Source organism: Colobus angolensis, unplaced genomic scaffold (assembly GCF_000951035.1).
Source record: "Colobus angolensis palliatus isolate OR3802 unplaced genomic scaffold, Cang.pa_1.0 Scaffold119, whole genome shotgun sequence".
Lineage (NCBI taxonomy): Eukaryota > Metazoa > Chordata > Mammalia > Primates > Cercopithecidae > Colobus > Colobus angolensis.
The window spans coordinates 550,863-557,711 of NW_012113030.1; positions in this window are offsets into that span (position 1 = coordinate 550,863).

Below are 6,849 nucleotides of genomic sequence, written 5' to 3' on the forward strand. Positions count from 1 at the left end.
CCACAGCCCTCCACTGGCCAGGAGGGTGCCCGCAGTCCCGACCCCTCTGTGACAGTGCTGCATGCTCACCGAGCCAGCCTCGCCCCACACGGTTCCTTGGGCTGCAACCAGAAGTCCATCTCCAGCTTTTACCCAGATCCACACTAGCCCCAACCCTCAGTCAGAAAACACAGCACCACCAATGGAGCCAGAAGCCACCCCTCTCAGATAGCTGTGTGACTCTGGCAACTAAATTCAACTCTGTGGGCCTCAGTCTCTCCATCTGTAAAATGGGTCTTGAACACCTACCTGACCAAGTTGTGGTGAAGATGAAATGAGACTATGCAAAGGCCCGGCATAGAGCTGAAACACAGTGGGTGCTCTGTACGTGGTCCTCGCTCTCAACCTGCTCTGATGCAAAATCCAGGTTGGCACCACCCCCCCAGGGCTCAGCCCTCAGCGTTATCCCTTTCCTTCCCCATACCCAGTCTCCCAACCCTTCGTGCAAGTGTGTGGTGGAGGAGACTGAAGCTCCACATCCAAATGGAGGGGTTGACTCCTCTGGTTAGTGAGGAGTCTGCCTAGCTTGAGTCACTGGAAGACTGTCTTCCAGCCTCCCCTTGTCCACCCCAACCTGACTCCACAGGGCCACCCTGCAGGGAGCCTGAGGTGGAGGGGCCTGGCTGCCTGTCTGCAAATGTGGAGCGAGGGAGGTTGGTTGGCAGAAAGGAGGGAGAACTGATGAAGTGCCCCAGGCCCTGTGCCTGGAGTCAGAGGGGCCAGCTCTGGCAGAACCTTCACCCCCTGTGGAGACTCTGCAGCGGAATGTTTGCCTGAAACCCAGCCCTCCAGGGCTGACACCTGAGGCCGAGGCTGCCCTGCCATGCTCCTTCCACACCAGGGGCTCTGCACTGGGATTGCTGTGGTCAGTTACGGGGAGGCCGGCAAGTTTGGGGAGCCGAGGTCATGCCTCTCAAGGAGCAGCCGGATGAATACATCAAGTAGATGTGCATTTCAGCTTGTGGTGGGGCCAGACACAGCTCTGTGTGTGTGTGCGCGTGTGTGTGTCTCGGTGTGTAAGGGGAGCAACATTCACTGTGCATCTACCATGTGGCAAGCTAGTGCTAGGCCCTGCACTTGTACTATTTCATTTAATGAGTTTAATTTGCATGGGTGCTTCTGTGACATTCCAGAGTGGCTTTTCACACATTCTTAGGCTGGGGTGGGGGTGGGGAGAACTCTATTTCTATTTTTGTCTTCCCATGGTGGGGTGCTCTACTCATGGGGCCCCTATCTCCCCCGGCACTTTCACCTACATCCGGCTGCAACTAGAAGCTTTCAGTATGCAAAGGGAACTTGCAGCTTCATACCAGCCACCTCACCCGCCTCCTCCCAGCCCTGCATGGAGGTCAGGCCACCTCTTCCCCAGTAGGACCCTTTTTCTCTTCCGGGCTGGATGGAAGCAGGATCTGTGCTTCTTCCTGGAACCTGGGAACCAACTGGGAGGGACATCTTCTCCCTTCACCCCCTTCCCCCAGCAGCTCAGGGGTTCATTTGGATGAATGGGCCCTCCCTGTAGCAGCCTGGCATGGGGGCAAACCAGGACTCCACGTGGCTAAGGAGCTCCCCGGAGCCCCCGCACTCCACTGGGTTGACTTATTTTAACCCATTGCACTCCCAGCTGAGCATTAGAGGGTGAGGTTTGGGGTTAGCAGGGAGCCTTGGGGTTGGAGGTGCAGTGGGGACTCCGCATAGTGACTTGACATCTAGGAAGAGCTGATTGTTCTGTATGTGATCTTTATAACCACCCTGAGGCTGGTCTCTAAAGCTATGCTCTGGAAATGAGTCCAAGTGTCCCCAGTCTGTTTCCTCATTCCTCTGCTTACAAACAAAGGTGCACTTTTACTTGCTAGGTACAGTTGTGGGTAGTTGATTTTGTGAAAGCAAAACTCTTTGTAATATTTTATGATGTTGGGATGCAAAGTGTGTTTACTCTCATTTCTTTTTCTTTTGTTTCTCCCCTCACCCCGAAGAGGTGAATAGTCTCATTTTTAAGCAATGTGCAGCTACTGGTGCCTTCCTTCAGCTGGAACTGTGTACAAAAGTGGCCCGGAGAAGGATCAATGACAGGCAGCTTAAATTTCTAAGGGGTGTCAGGGTGGAACGTGTGATTCAGAGCTTGCACCCACTCCAGGGGCTTTCCTGGACAGAGGGGCTGGCCTGCCCAGGCCTCCCGGTGACCGCGAGGGGTAGGAGAGCAAATGCCTGGGGACGCCCGCCCAGACTCTGCCAGAAAGAAGCCCGCAAACTCAGCGTGGGGCAGGGCAGCTGGGGTGAGATTTTTTAACTCTTGAGATATCGGAATGCAGCTATTTTTCATTCGGTTATCTCTAAATTGCAAAGACAAAAGAAAACCACTTAAACATCAGCTAGCTGTGCCAGACATTTGTCCTTCTGGCCATGTCCTGGGGACAGCGGCGCTGCGGCTCTGGCCCGTGGGATCCTGGTTGGGCTCAGCCCAGGGAAACGCGGTGGAGATGGGCGGTGGAGGGCGAGCCGAAGTCGGGGTTTATTCCGTGGACACCCTGCGGGCTCTTCACGGGCGTTGCGGGTCACCTGAGGGCCGCACCGCGCTCGCGCCCGCACCCCACTTTCTTTATCTCATTGGGCCGCTTCTGGGTTCAGGCTCCCGCCAGGGCCAGGCAAGGTCGGGGCAGCTGCACGCCCCGGATCCAGCACTAACCCTCGTGGCTGCCCCACGCTGGGCCCTGGCCTTTGTAAACGATTCTTTTATTAAACTCTCTCCAAATACCCTCCGCATGCGTGTGACAGCGGACTCCTTCCTCCCCGTCACCCTGGCGATGTGCACAAAAAGTATCTCAGACCCTCTCCTCACCCCACCTGATCCCGTCAAAAAGGCCTCCATGAACGCCACCCTCCATGCTGGGGTCTCGGGGTCTGGAAGCTCCCAGCTCAGTGGATTTGAGGGAACTGATGGGCCTGGAGTCTGGCAGTGTGAATGAATACATTCTGGGAGCAGGCCCCCCGCAAACTCCCGTTTCAGACCTATGGATGTGCCAAGCACATTCCTCCCCTGGTGGGGCCTCCGGAGGCACAGGGGATCATATGTCCATCATGGATCGGACTGAGACCACTGCTGTACCAAGCCGGGTGCTGGGGCACCTGGGCACACAGGGCCCTGTAGGTGCGGCCGGGCTGCGGATGAGCCCGTCCTTCCGCACCAGCTCCACCCATGGTAGGGCAGAGATGACACCTCTCAGCTCCTGGGCCAGACTCCAACAAGCGGACCAGGGACCACACCCAGTCCTAGAAGGAAGAGGGGCGGCTGGAGGTCGGGGCGCACCAGGAGATGCTGCCTTTTTTGGCACACACCGCCCCGGGATTCTGACAGCCAGTCAGCTTTCGGAGAAACAGGAAACGCTCTCAGGCTGGTCCAGCTTGGCATTCATGTTTTTTTTTCCAGGTCTAGAGAGCTGCACGAAACGCATCCTGTTACCGTAACATGAGTCAGATGAATCCTGTTGTGTCCTCCAGGTGTCCAGATGTACAGCCCGGGTTGGGGCGGGGACTGGAACGCAAAGGAAACTAGACTTTGCAAGCTAGAGGAGAGGTTGGGGAGCTTCTGACCAATTTTCTAATCAGCGGAATTTCACAGACCAGGAAGGGGCCTGGAAGTTGGAGCTTGCTCATGAGTTGCAGAGCGGGACCAGAACCCAGGAATCCCAGCTTGGTGCAGCGCCCTTCCCTCGTAACCCTGCTCTCCTGGCACTCAGCATTCTCTGAGCAGCTTTTCTAAACCCTTTGCCAATAGCCTGGAGTCTTAGACCAAAGGGGCTTAGTTGAAAACTGGTTGTTCAGAAGCTGGGGAGGGATGACCCTTGGCATATTAAGAAAAGTAAATGCCACCTCCTTCTGAAGCTGAAACTGCCTTTGCAAAAAATTTAACAGTGAGGAAGTGATGATAGTGAATGGGATCTGACCTAACTCCATCCTGCCTTCAACCTCCAAAGTGCCCTTGGTCATTCTTAGGTGTGAACCAAGCTAACTCTGGGAGAAATTTAGTTTATAGTTTAAATGATAATAGCTCTTCTCCAAAATTAAACCACTTTTCTAAAATGAATGAAAGGCCACCAGGTTAGGAGGACAAGAGGGGCTTGAGCTCTGCTAAGATGTACACATAGTTCAATGATTACCAGTCATTATTCCAGAAGTCACAAGATTTGTAACTTCTCCAATTACTTTCTTATATCACATACATCGCTATTGTAGAAACTGAGATTGGCCTTCTGGGATGGCTTTTCAGCCATTTGCATTTCTGAAGACCAGGCCTCTTGACCCAACTTTTCTGTGCCCCACACCCAGAAATGGACTCAGTGCAACAGGACCATTTTCCACACCACTATGATTACATCCCCAGCCATTCAGCAGTACCGATTCCCTAGCCCTCTGCCCACCAAACTATCCTTGAAAAACCCTAGCCTCTGAATTTTCAGACAGGCTGATTTAGTAATAATAAAATTGTGGTCTCTTATTTAGTCAGCTCTTGGTGTGTTAAACTCTTTCTCTATTGCAGTTCCCCTGTCTTGATAAATTGGCTCTATCTGGGCAGCGGGTAAGAAGAACCTGTTGGACAGTTACAAAGCCCTCCCTCATAACCCCTATGGGAGTGGTGACTGGTCCCTTTTCTGAGATCCCATCTCTTGGGATCTTCCAAAGTAGGGTGGAAATATAGATATCAATACAACACTGACTGTGTGATGCCAGTGTTCCTTCTTCCTGCACAGCACACAGATTCCTGAGCAACTTTCCACCTCCCCATTCATGCCTAACCTGAGGAGTGTGTGCTGAATGTGGATGGACGATCATTCTAGGACAGAAGCCACGGAAATCCAAGGACTTGAGTGAAGAAGATCTAAGTGCTGCATATCTAGGCTATCTGGCTGAGACAAGGTCTTCTGTGGCCCAGGTGGTTTGGGGGGTGGGGGTGGGGAGTGTTGACTCTGATTAGTGAGACCAACTGGGATTATTTTCTGAAACGGGGCAGATAAAAAGTCTTCATAGTCTCCCCACTGTCCTTTTTTTTTTTTGAGACGGAGTCTAGCTGTGTCGCCCAGGCTGGAGTGCAGTGGCACGATCTCAGTTCACTGCAACCTCTGCCTCCCGGGTTCAAGCAATTCTTGTGCCTCAGCCTCCTAAGTAGCTGGCATTACCAGCACGCACCACCATGCCTGGCTAATTTTTGTATTTTCAGTTGAGACGGGGTTTCACCATGTTGGCCAGGCTGGTCTCAAACTCCTAACCTCAAGTGATCCACCTGCCTCAGCCTCCCAAAATGCTAGGATAACAGGTGTGAGCCACTGCACTCGGCCCCAATAAGTAATATTAGCAGTCACATTATTGAGAGCTTACCATGGGTCAGGCATTTGGGTTACTTCTTTCCATACCATAGGGAGGAACTACAAAACCCTTCAACTGAAAGGTAAGTGAATTGAGGCACAGAAAAGTTAGGAGATGTGCTCAAGGTCCCACGGTTGGCAGGCAGTGAGGCCAGGAGGCCGCCATGAACCACTGTGTTCTATTGCCTTCCCAGAAGTGACTCCGTGGTGGCCTCCCTCCCTTGATGGAGTATCCAGGGGTCCTCTGAGCAGGGACTCACAAAGGCTGCCCAGGCAAACCGGGCCCCAAGAGCAAGGAAGTTTTTCTTGGTTATTCACAGTGAGGCCTCCAACAGTTCCATGGCCCTGAACTGTGAGAAGGCCTTGCTCAGACCAGATCCTTGGCTACCAGTGGGCAAGAGGAGACCACAAGGAATGTGTCCAGCTGAACCCTGGGCCCACCCCTGTTGCTGCCTGCTGGAGGGTGGGTCATGGAATTCTCACCAGGAGCTTGGTTGTTCAGACTGCACAACAATGAGGCTGGGTCAGGCACGGTGGCTCATGCCTGTAATCCCAGCACTTTGGGAGGCAAAGGCAGGAGGATTGCTTGAGCCCAGGAGTTCTAGACCAGCCTGGGCAACATAGTGGGACCCTGTGTCTATAAAAAATAAAAAACAGTTAGCCAGGTGTGGTGGCATGCACCTGTAGTCCCAGCTACTCAGGAGGCTGAGATAGGAGAATTGCTTGAGCCCGCAAGGTTGAGGCTGCCACAGTAAGATGTGATTGCACCACTGTACTCCAGCCTGGGAGATGGTGTGACCCTGTCTCAAACAAAACAAAAACAATGAGGCTGGAAGGCAAGCCAAGGTGCAGGACTAGCAAGCCAGAAACAGTAGTAAAAGTGCCTTCCCCTCATCAGGATATCAGAGGCCTGGGGCACTGAGCAGTCAGAACTAAAAGTTCCCATTAAGACGAAGTGGCCTTTTGAAGCAGACCATTTGGGCGGAAAGTCAACACTGTGTGCGCAGCTGGCCCCTCTTTTCCCAGGGAAGGATCCCAGCCAGCAGTCTTTCCTGCATCTATGAGTGGAGCCCTTAGCAAATAGAAAGGGCAGGTTCTGGACCAGGTGTGGTGGCTTATGCCTGTAATCCCAGAATTTTGAGAGGCCCAGGCAGGAGGACTGCTTGAGACCGAGAGTTCAAGACCAGCCTGGGCAACATAGTGTAGACCTCATATCTAAAAAAAAAAAAGAAAAGAAGAAAAAACAAAAGAAGAGAAAGAAAGAGAGGAAAGAAAGAAAGAAAAAGAAAGAAAGAAACAAAGAAAGAAAAAGAAAGAAAGAAAGAAAAAAAAGAAAAGAATGAAAAAAGAAAAGAAAGAAAGAGAAGGAAGGGAGGGAGGGAGAGGGGCCAGGCACAGTGACTCACACCTGTAATCCCAGCACTTTGGGAGGCCGAGGCAGGTGGATCACAAG